The 12405-nt window shown below is 34.1% G+C and overlaps 1 long non-coding RNA gene across 1 annotated transcript; it reads left to right on the forward strand.

The window, feature by feature from the left end:
• The first annotated feature begins 460 nt into the window (after positions 1-460).
• Positions 461-11527, forward strand: LOC107127991 (uncharacterized). The gene is made up of 3 exons (XR_001486472.3): positions 461-657; positions 9058-9120; positions 11163-11527. It is a non-coding gene; the product is annotated as an uncharacterized lncRNA (long non-coding RNA).
• Positions 11528-12405: the final 878 nt, after the last annotated feature.

Here is a 12405-nt window from a genome sequence, read left to right on the forward strand (position 1 = left end):
TTTTATAGAAAAGATAGGGTGGCAATGAGAACATGACTGTGAGATCCACTGATTCTATCCTATGTCATATTATCCAGAATTACCAGGCTAATGGTATAATGGGATGTCTTATTATAAAAGACTCAACTATGGTACTATGTCTAACAAAACACTCTTCAGGGTTGCAATGTTGTCTGCAAGAATACAGTGTATGCATTGAAATGATTTCTTGATATAGGAAATTTGAATCAAATAGTGAAACATACAAGTTCATTGATGAAAGAAGACTGGCCTTTCTCACCACCACTGCCAGTCACCTTGAGGAATGTAGGCTTCCTTCCCCTGAAATCTTAGGCTCTGATGGATTACATTTCTTGGTTTCTTAGGTATGAGAGGTGGGAACATTTGTAGTAGGGAACACAGTAGAACAGGGTTCTCTATTACATAATGGTGGCAGGGAGGATGTGTTGACATTGGAACTTCCTCTTGGGCCTCTGGTGGTCTTCCATGCCTAGTAGAATGGGGAAAAACAACTGGAGCAATTTAGGTTAGGGTCAAGGAACTCAAGGGCTTGGACTTCTCAGAGATGAAGATCTGGGTCACTCCATCAGGCAAGCAATGAAGGCCAGATGAAATGCTGCTTGAAAGGTTGGCATATCTAGGATTGGTGGTGGAAATGTGAGATGAAAAGTATCACTAACAACCTGGGGGCCAGTTGGAGTCAAGATGATTGCAGCTTCTGTAGCTTATTTCGCTGACCATTGCATATTAAATCATTTGTAGAGACCATGAAGACTAAGTAACAGAGAAGATTTAATGCAGGGTGCATATGGATTGAGTGCAGGGTGCGGTTTTCATCCGTTTATTACTAATATCCCAGGTGTCCATCCCCCATGCCTCCCCCATGATTTCTTCCAAGGACAAAGGAGGAAGGGCCCACAGAAAGTGCAACTCAAAAAGACGGGAATAAACACTCTGAAGAAGCAATTTTTGATCAATTGAAGTGAAAGCTGATGGATAAATTATTGGATTGGACAATCTTGAAAAGCATCCTACATGCTTCCTAGAAGCATCTGTTGCCCATAACGATAAACTCAAAAATGCACGTTGGTATTGTTTATCCCTTCCTCCCTGCCTCACTCTCCCTAGTTCTTCCCTACTGCACCCTGGCATCGCTTCCCAAACCATCTGCACACAATGCCTCATCTCAAGTCTATGTTTGAGGAAATTCAAGCTAAGACAAGAAACTTTATCCTCCACCCTCCAACTCATTTTTAGCATTGTTTCAGTCATTATGACAATAATATATTTATCTCTAACACCTGATTTTTAAAAGTAGCAAACAACCAAAGCAGACTGTGTCCCATAGCATAGACTATTAACACATAGATTAGCATGCTTTGCTTATTTTCAGCTTTTTTTTTCCTCTTACGGTCTCCATGTCAATTAATAAGACAAAGAGGTGCATATGTTTAATTTTAAAGTCCTCAAGAAGGATCGATAAACTGTCTTTTTTAATACAATGGGGGGCCACTCGAAAGATGAATATCTGTTATTAAGGAACACTTTGAAGTCGGTTCTCTGCTCTCTTTCATGAAAAGAGACAGTCAGAAAATCTGAGAAAGTAAGTAGGTTATCTAAGGTAACTCCCGAGGATTATGAACAATATCCTGATTATGAACGATATCTCAATTACTTGAGATCTCTTCATTCATCCAAACCACTAATATTTTGGTCATCTGATAGGTTCCAGGAAGTTTTCTGGATATTTAGAGTATAGCAGTGAATAAGATAAAGAGCCTCTACTTGCAACTTATATTCTATTTGGTAAATTGAACAAAATCATAAGGGTGTATGTCATGTAATGATGCATGCTAAGAAGAAAATGGTTAGAAAGGTAAAGAGAGATAAAAGGGATAAAGAGGGCTAAGGATTGGCATCTAGACAAGGGAATAGAAAAAGACATTCTTAAGAAGATGACATTTCAATAGCATCCTGAAGGAACTGGGAAGTGAACCATCAACTATTTGGGGATGAGTTTTCAAGACAGAAAGAATAAGAGGGAAAGGATCTGAGGCAGGAACATGCAGAGCACACAAGGAAAGAGTGAGGAGGCCAGGGAAGGGTGCAAGAGGGAGGTGGGAAAGAGAGGCCAGATTGCTGAGGGGCACGTAGGCCACTGTAAGACCTTTACTTTTTTTTCTTAGAAAGATGGAAATGCCCATGAGTGTTTTATGCCCAGGGAAACCTTGACATAAAAAGAAGACGCAGATCAGAAATGTGATGGCATCCTAAGCAAGCAGTGTGGTAACAATAGGGTCTCAGGATTCTATTAACTTTCAAAGCACACAAAATTAATGGAAAATTTAAACATTAAGTAAAACTATTTTAATTCCACTTTAACTCTATAGTAATGTGAATTCAGTTTTTAGCCCACTCTTTCTCTCTTCTACTCTCTCAATATCTGAGATTGTTGACTGCTAAAATATCACTGATTTCACTATAATCTGATACAATACAAAATTTGTGAGACATAGTTGTGATTGCCTGTCTCTAAAAGCTTCACAGACAGAATACAGAAGCCATGGATAATGCTGAGCCTCAGACCTAAGGGATTGCTCTTGACTAATTGCAAAGTTTATTTTTTTTTTGTCTCTTTTTATAACGCTGTGTCATCTAGGGGTCCCCAGTCCAATGGCTTGTGTTCTCTTGCTTAGTTCCTCATGTCTACTGAACAGCTGCTAAATGTGGCAGCCTGGTGTGCAGAGACCACAAGTCACATTTCCAGCACACATTCCCACATTACCATCGTTATTTCACATTTTAAAATAATACCAACTGAAAATGAGGTGCCAATCTTTTACAAAAGCCAAAACCCATTTATTTATACAGATAGAAGGATAAAAACATATACATTTGATATTCAAGCAACTTTTATTTTATATAAAAATAAAAAGTTATTTAACATCAGAATTATTTATTGACTGAAATATCTCAAAGGGGTACCCTGACATATATTTTATATTTATGAATTATATATTTCAAAGGAAATACAAGATTGCTTTTTTAGGAAACTAGTCTGAGGTTTATAGTATGCCTCATGCACCTATGCCCTTGATTTTATTTTCTCAAATGAGCAGAGATTTGAAAATGGCCCTCATGAAATTCAATTACCATTTCTTAATGTGCCAGGGCTTCCAAAGACTGTAATTGTGGTAAATCCTCAGAGATTATCCCGATGATCAATGGAAAGTCTTTGCAGGGTAGAAAACATGTTGCCTAATCTGCTCTCAAAAACAAATTTATCTACCAAAGGTGGTCTTTATAGTAAACCGATGAGCAATTTTATTTCCTTCACCCAACGCCAAGAACTGCACTGGTTTCCCAACTTTGCGCTTCTGCCATATGAGAGCACAGCCAGGAGAGAGAGAAGAAATGGATAAAAATGGCAGCATGAAACTGTGTACACCAGCAGGTGTCCAGTCACAGCCTCTGTGCCATACTATATCTGAGTTTCCTAAGCAACTATGCTCCCTAGGAAACTGGTTAAACTGCTTCTGTAGAAACTATTTACTGAGCAATTCCTCCTTCAAATCAGCTTTATGTAGAGAGTGCAAGAACGTGATGAGAGAATATTTTCCACCTCCTCAGTTCTCTAGACCTTCTTGTGGAGTATTTTAGAACTATACTGAATAAATGTGAAACCGTATTTGTCATGGTTTTCTATTACTTTTCTGCTTATTTCATTGCATATAATACAGGGAAAGCAATACTGTAGAATGTTGTTCTTCATTTGATAGTTTTGGACAGCTAGAGAAATTACCCAAATTGCTTATGGAACTAATTTGAGCTATTCCTTTCCCAAACAAGGCACATAAATGACATACACTGTAATGTGGGTTCAAAAGAACATTGAATTAACCTGTCTTATAATGAATTACATCTATCTTTACTAAATTGAGCCATATTTATGCACTATCATGAGAAACATGGAGTTACATTTTTAATACAGTGAAAAATGCATATATTAATAAAAATACACACCTTCTTGTGATCTCCATGTTTTATTCACATGTTTATGAAAGTTAATTTTTATTACTGCTTTCATTTATTAATCCAACCTTTAAATATCCTGTACATTTCCCTGTTTTATTAACTTTAAGGCAAGATTTGAAGTTTAGAAATAGAACTATTGTCTAGGGCCAAAATGTGTGTGAGTTGACAAAAGAAAGAAAAGGGAATTATAAAAAAAATCTTTATCTGTAAATTTCTTGATCAACCTTATGGTGCTTGTTACAGTAGAAAATAATGCACTTGTTTTCAGATCTATTTTATCCATTAGAATACAAGTCCCATAAGAACAAGTATAGTTTTCATTTTTAAACCCTAGCTCAGAGAAGGATCATGAATATTCAGTAGATTAAAAAAAAACCAGTGCAAGATAAAGTGAACTGAACGCCCCCCAAAATACCTGGAAAAGCTGGATCTGCTCAGTTTTTCACAACAAAACATTTATTGCTTTTCTCTGCTTTATTTTCAAATTTAATATATTAATATGTTAAAGAAGGTAAACTTGCTAAGTTCTTATCATCCTAAATTAAGTACTATTCATAGACTATAATGGTATGTTTCTCTTTCTATCGACATATATGCATGTATGCCACACACATGCTTTTACTTAAATAAGATGTGATATTACCTTTAAAATATACTTTTAAAATTTGTCTTCTTTTCTCTGCCTTACACCACTCCTGCTCTAAGCCTTTCATTTTTTTGTCATTGTAAAATTAGTTTAGTAGAAATTCTTATGTATTGTAAGTTTTAGCAAAAGAAATACTAAGGCAAATTTTTTGACTCTTGATGCTGTTTACATCTCTTGCCATATTTTGGATATTTTTTACATATTCAAATATCTCTATCTTTTCTTATATAATTTTCAACATTTCAGTATTATTTTTTAAAATCCTCAATTTCTAGATTATAAAGACAAGCTTTTATATTATCTTTTTGCATTTTTATTTGCTTTATTTTCTACATTTATGTCACTAGGGATGACAGAATTTATTTTTGTACATAATGTAAAATCAAAGTCCAAATGTATTTCCTTCCAGAGTGAGCTGGATGGAACCTTTCCCCATTCCAACATATGCATAGAAAGCAGAGGGCTTATTAGCCATACAGAATCCCTTTAGTCTTAGAAATTAGCTGTTATTCATTACTGAGTGTCCAGAGCACACCAAAACCTAAATTACAAAACAATATTTTAATAATAATTTCTCGGCCGGGCGCGGTGGCTCAAGCCTGTAATCCCAGCACTTTGGGAGGCCGAGACGGGCAGATCACGAGGTCAGGAGATCAAGACCATCCTGGCTAACACGGTGAAACCCCGTCTCTACCAAAAAAGACAAAAACTTAGCCGGGCGAGGTGGCGGCCGCCTGTAGTCCCAGCTACCGGGGAGGCTGAGGCAGGAGAATGGCGGGAACCCGGGAGGCGGAGCTTGCAGTGAGCTGAGATCCGGCCACTGTACTCCAGCCTTGGCGACAGAGCGAGACTCCGTCTCAAAAAAAAAAAAAAAAAAAAAAAAAAAAAAAAAAAAACCCAATAATAATAATAATAATAATAATAATTTCTCTGTTAATCTTTTTAAGATACTTCACATTTTCTTGCTTTATTGAATAATGTTGAGTTACATTTGTTGCTGAGGTCTGTTTCTGCCTTCCTCTTATTCCTTGCAATAGACTTGAAGCTCTTTACCATTCCTACCTTAAATCATTCTCTTATTTTAACGTGGTGGAAATACAGGCTGACTTACTTCTAGCAAACACTCCACAATCTTTATCAGTGTCTCCACCAAAAGAAATGTACACATTGAAATTCCACACATTTTTTTCCAAGCTTTGTTTCTTTTCTCTTTGTGCTCCTTGATAGGTGGCTATTATGAGTTGAATTTTGTCTCACAGAAAAGTACGTTAAAGCACTGACTCTCAGTACCTCAGAATGTGACCTGGAAATAAAATCTTGTACCACATAACCACATAACAACATTTTGGTCAATGACAGATCTCATATAGAACAGTGGTCCATTAAGATTATAATATCATATTTTTACTGTATGTTTTCTATGTTTAGATATGTTTGGAGACACAAATACCACTGTGCTACAATTGCTTACAGAATTCAGCACAATAACATGCTGCACAAGTTTGTAGCCTGGGAGCAATAGACTCTATCATATAGCCTAGGTGTGCAATAGACACTACCGTCTATGTAAGTATACTCTACATAGACAATATAGTCTACTAACACCGTAGAAGACCCAATTCACTCTTCTCCTTACTCACTACCATCTAGCCGCACTGCTCATCTTTCACATATTGGAGTATTTGATTCTGTTTGTTTATGCTGTTCTTTTGTGTGAATAATTCTCCCCCATACCCACAATCATTCTTTTTCATGGATGTCTCTTCATCATTATTCAAGTATCAATTTAAGTGCTACTTTCTTAGAGAGGCCGTCTTTAACTACCCTATCTAATGCTGTTACTGGATTTGCTATTACTATTAATCTATTTCAAAATATTTGGCCATTGGCTCCATCCTACTTACCATAATATTATATAATTTACAATGTACAAAATTGTAGAGTTTTTGTATGCAAATTTGATAGCCATCTGCCTTCCACTTTAGACTCTTAGATAATTTAGACACTTTAGTCACTTTAGTTCTGTGAAGAACAAAGCCACAACTATTGCATTCGCCACTGTGTCTTGCTTCTTAGTATAAGGCCTAGTAATCAATTAGCAATCATCAATAAAGAAGAAAAGGAAGGAAGGAAGGAAGGAAGGAAGGAAGGAAGGAAGGAAGGAAGGAAGGAAGGAAAGAAGGAAAGAAGGAGGGAAGGAAGGAAGTGAGAAAGGTACTGAGGGAGAAAGGAAGGGATTAATGACATAAACAAGAGATGTTATTCCTAAAATGAAATGGCTCTCATTTAACATGCTAAATAATTGGGTAGAGAGACTCATCTATTATCAGCTGTTTCTTGTCTCTGTTGACACGTGTCCAGCTATTGGAATCTATGGCATTGTTTTAAGTGGCCAAAGAGAGACTTTAGCTTCTAATGCTATACATTTAGCTAGTCTTTGTATTTTCTCTAAATTTGGAGTGAACAATTGTGTTTTTTAAATGTTAAGCTTAAAGAAAATCTGATTTCTTCTCCATGAAGATATTACTATCATTATCTGAAGTCATTCAGTCATATATTTATAGACTGTGCATTATCATTTGATATTTATTGTAAGAAAAACACTAAGGTACATTCAAATATGTATTATATATTAAAACATTGTTTATATTTGTTTATTTATTTTAATATTTTATTCATTTTTTTGAGACAGAGGCTTGCTCTGTTGACAAGGTTGGAGTGCAGTGGCATGATCATGGCTCACTGCAGCCTTGACCCCCTAAATGAATTAATATCTCAGATCAAACTGCAGATTTTTAAAAAGAAAGTGTTCCGTTCTTATTGAATGTGACTAAAGCAGGATGGAAGAAGTTATTTGATTTATCAATAATATGATTGTCCAGTTAATTTTTTTCAAACTTTAAGGAATTCTGGAAATATTATATATTCACATTATATAGTTTAAGGAGGAGTGATTTAAATTGTTTTCTCCAATTTTTTTCTCCTGCTTCAACTTACTGGTTCTATTTCTAAGATACAAAACAAAGTAATGGAGGAAAGAAGAGCATACAAGCATACAAAAATAATATTTTGGAAGTATTTCTTCAGGGTGATTAGGCAGCTTTCACTTAGGAATGTTCAGAAAGTATATGCCATGCTCTCAGAACATCTCAATGAACTCAGGTAGCAGAAAGAAGCAACATGATGGGTTTCCAGTGTCAGTCATGAGCATCTTACCAGAAAGCCTTAATAAACTGAAGAGCTTTGCAGTGCCTGCAAATCAAATTTATAAGCCAATACAAACTTTTCTCTAGTAATATAAAGGAAAACCAAAGAAAATTAAAAGAGAAACTCAGTGGCCTCATTTGTGAATTCTGACCACATAATTATTAAAGACCATGGACACTGCATTTTTATGTTTTACTTTTTGGAAAAGACAGCTTCAGTTAATCCAATAGTCCCCCAAACTCTATTGAATGTGATTTCATCATAAGGTTTATATGAAGTAGCTACTAGTAAAAGAACAAAAAAAAAAAAAAAAAGAAAGAAAGAAAGAAAGAAAGAAAGAAAGAAAAGTGGATAACACTAGGCCTACACTGTTATTCTATGATTTATTAGTGCTTCATTCCATTGAGGGTATAATTTTTCTGTCTACATTTAATAGTTTCTACTGTTTTTCTATAATTGGAAAAAAAATAACTAAAACTGCCTATCTCACTGGTCCGTAATGAATGCAGATTTAATGTTAGACAATATTAATGGGTGGGAAAATGCAATTATTCTCATGGCAGCAACTCTTAATTTAGGTTATCTCCCAACATGCTGTTGGCTATTTCAAAAAATTAAAATACTCAATCCAAAACCATCTTGAGATATGTATGGTAATGCTAGACTTTTTCTCATAGCCTTGTATTTAGAACCTAACATATCTTAAAATTCTTGTTTCTTAGCAAATTGGCAGAGTCTCTGGCTTGAATAAAATTGTTAAATTTCTGAAAAGACCATGTGTATTTTATTTTAATGTTCATCATATGTATCTTTTCCAGGAAAAGTAGTTAAAATTTGACTTCTATATTCATATAGATGATGGCAGCTTAGAGGCAATTTAGCTCATTCTTGTGTGTTAAGCAGTGACTATTTCCTCTGAGCAATATCAGACTGATAAAAATCAATTCTACTTTTCACAGACTTCTATAACAAGTTACTGCAAGAACCTTTTCATCTAATAACAGTGTGCAAATTTCTTCATTGTATTTCTTTTTTTTTTTTTTTTCAGTTTATCTCTACCATCATAAAGGCAGTAAGAAATTTCAGGGATAATTTATCCACCCCAGTGTTTTTATATAAAAAAGTAACTGAATCATTTAGATAGCTTGTTGTCTCTTCTATTTTTAAAGATCTTTGCTTGAAAGCTTGCTCAAGACACACCATACATATTTGACATCACAAGGAAAGAAATGGTAAGGATTTTCAGACAAAGATTCTGAAGTTATAAAAGACTGGGCCACAACTGTTTTCTAAATTTGTAGTCTTCGATAAGTTATTTCAATTCGGATGCTGTATTTTCTCATCTGTAAAATGACAATGATAGTACACCCTCATGTTTATTAAAATAATTAATTGCTATAATTCAAGTGGAGTTCATACGTATTTATAATAGGAACATTGCTTTCCTTACAAAGGTTGTACTAAATTTAATTTTCTATAAAGGTAAAGTCAATATTTCATATGGGTAAGCTGGGCATTCATTTATGAGATATGGTTTAGAAAAAAGTACTATAAATTAAAGGTAAAAGTATGTTAAGTTATAATTACCACATCATATACCAATAAGGGTTATGAGTAGTTTGATCCACGTTAAAAACTATTTTTACAGAATATTAATCTAAATGCTCATTTCAGGCAAGCATCTTGTCTACAAAAAATTCTGACAATGACTTTTCAAACTTTATATAAAATTTCTAAGAATGAAGACACTGCTGTCTTTATAAACACATGATTCTGTCTTCAAATAACTATAAATATAAGAAGTTTATGCCAACACTTCAGTGTAATTCCCTCTTGTAATTTCTACCCATTTGTATCAATTATAATCCTTATATATTAATCCCTCAATCTCAGCAAGTTATTCTAATACTGATATTTAATGATATCAAGCTCCATTCTCTACTATTTTTTCCCTTCAAGTTAAATCTCCCTTCAGTCATTGTTTACCTCACATAATTAAAATTCAAGTTATCTCATAACCACATTAATCCTTGATAAATGTAAACCTTTTAGTCCACCAAACACTTGCGTTAGCAGCTAAGAATTGTTCTTTCCTTCTTTGGTCCCCTTCCCTTCCTTAAAGGCAAGGCTGTAGCCCTATGTATATATTATGTTCTATCTTGCAAGTTTTGATTATAAACCAATCTGCGTTCTTATATTCGCTAATGGCTGATATAAAGTATGATGTGCCCTAAGGTAATTTACTTTCTAAGGAGAATCTTGATATGCAAAACACATTAAAGTACAAAGTAAGCTGTAATGGTGGAGTGAAGTTTTATGATGTGATCATAATTTAGAAAGAGACTCAGTTCAGGGCTACATCGAATGACAACATAGAGAAAGTTCCTCATTCTAACTACTCATAAATGATCATATTCTTTTAAAGATATATTGAGACAGACTATCAAGATTTCTCTAATTATCCAATAGGGATTTTGCTACAGATACAAAAGCCCATGGCCATTTTAGTCAGAGAATATTAGGAGAGCATGGAATCTTTGTGATTATTTACCACTCTTTTACACTGGCTGAAGTAATGCCCAGAAAACTCAAAAAATTTGTACAAGTTCATACACTTAGTTCACTTGGAAGATGTGCCTTACTTAAATCCAGGCGTTTTGAGACTTAGGCCCATTTTTGTTCTATTAACTTCATGAAACCACCATCAGTTGATGTTTGTGGGGATGAGGTGATATTTTAGACAGTATCAAAACTATCCTGGAGTTGGCAAATTGTCAATACAAATAATCACTTATGGATGAGAAAAGATAATTTTATTTTCATTTATATTTAAAGAGATACATTACTAGAACTTTATGTTTGCTATATAGAATTTGTTGATGATATTAGAATCATCTAAGTTGTCTTTGACACGTGTGTTTGTGCTCTTTTTGAAAGTTAATTTCTGTGCAATCACAAATTTAATTGGAATTTACAATTAATAGGTAGATTTCTGCCTTTGTGAGCCATTCAAATTCAATAGTGCCTAATGACTATTGGATTGTCACCATCAATACAATATGTATTGTCAAGCATATACCTATATCATGCAGTCATTTAAAAAATTAACACTATGTTTTACACCAAAGGGTTAATCATTGAGAATTGAGAATAGTTGTTCAGGCACTGTGATAGATGTTGTTTGATGTGTGAGTTTCTGTGATTAAAACAATGGCCTTCAGTTTGCAGTGCCATCAGCCCGGTACATGTTACCAATACTAAATTCACTTTTTAGAGTAGAACCATACGCCCAACTTACATTGCAATTACTGCAGAGGAAGAGAGATGGAGAAGTTAAAATGAAACATTTCAAGGATGAATGGGCACTGAAAATTGGTAAAGTGGCAGAAAAGTCCAAGCTGGAAGAATGAAAAAGTGAATGTACGGAGAAAAAGGAGTTTGGAAAACAGAAAAAAAAAGAAGATATTTTGCAGAAACATCTGTTTGCTGTTGCTAAAAATTTTAGCATTTAAATGTTCTCATTTGGGCTCTGAAGTTAGCACTTCCTTGAAGTAGTTCACACCTTTGCTATTGCTCCTGTTCAGCTACAGATCATTTTATACGAGGCTGATTTTAACAATAAAATGGTGCATTAATTTACAACGTGTTGAATGTTTTAAAAGTGGCAAAATCTAGGCTTTTGTAAAATTTTAGAATCTGGAAAAATTAGAAATCCTTTATAAAGCTCTTTAAAATACCAGAATGGCTTTATGCACAAAAAATTACATGCTGATTAAGAAAATTAGAAAGTTCAGTAATAAAAGAAGAAGTATATCTACCTCTAAGCCAGTGGGTTTCCAATGACTTTCTAGAGTTTCTATTTGGTTGTGAGGCACATATAAACTTAGACACTATTTAAATATAATTTTTATTATAATCCCTCGTTATTTTCTTCCTTCCCTACCTCTTCTCCCTCTTCTTTCTTCCACTCTCTTATGTTTTTATTTCTATTTTTTCCTTTCTTTTCTTTTTGTCTCCATTGCCCTATTTTCTTTTTTCTGCCTCTTATTTTTTTGTTTATTTCAAATGTTTATTTGTGTTTTTATTAAAAAAAATAAACTGGAAAGCAAAAAAAAAAAAAAAAAAAAAAGCCTGTTCAGGGTTCTTTCTCATCTCCCTCACTGGAGTAGCTAATGTTTTGGAGTTTCACATTTCTGAAATATCTTAATATTTCAGATGCAGATAAGATAAGCAATGGAGCATTCTGTGCATAATATATATATTTTTATATACTTTTTTGTACATACCAAACTAATAGGCAAAATTGGCCTAAATTTATGAATGATGTTTCATTATTTAATACAATGAATTTCCCCAAATTAAAATTATAAATACAGTAATTCCTCACTTAACATTATTGATAGGTTCTTGGAAACTATAATAAAATCTATTTTATCATAAGCCACTTGGTATAAACCAGAGTTAAGTTCTCACATCATACTTGGGTCACAAAAATATCATCAAACCCTGAAAAATGA

The sequence above is a fragment of the Macaca fascicularis genome, chromosome 17 (genome assembly GCF_037993035.2).
Source record: "Macaca fascicularis isolate 582-1 chromosome 17, T2T-MFA8v1.1".
Classification (NCBI taxonomy): Eukaryota; Metazoa; Chordata; class Mammalia; order Primates; family Cercopithecidae; genus Macaca; species Macaca fascicularis.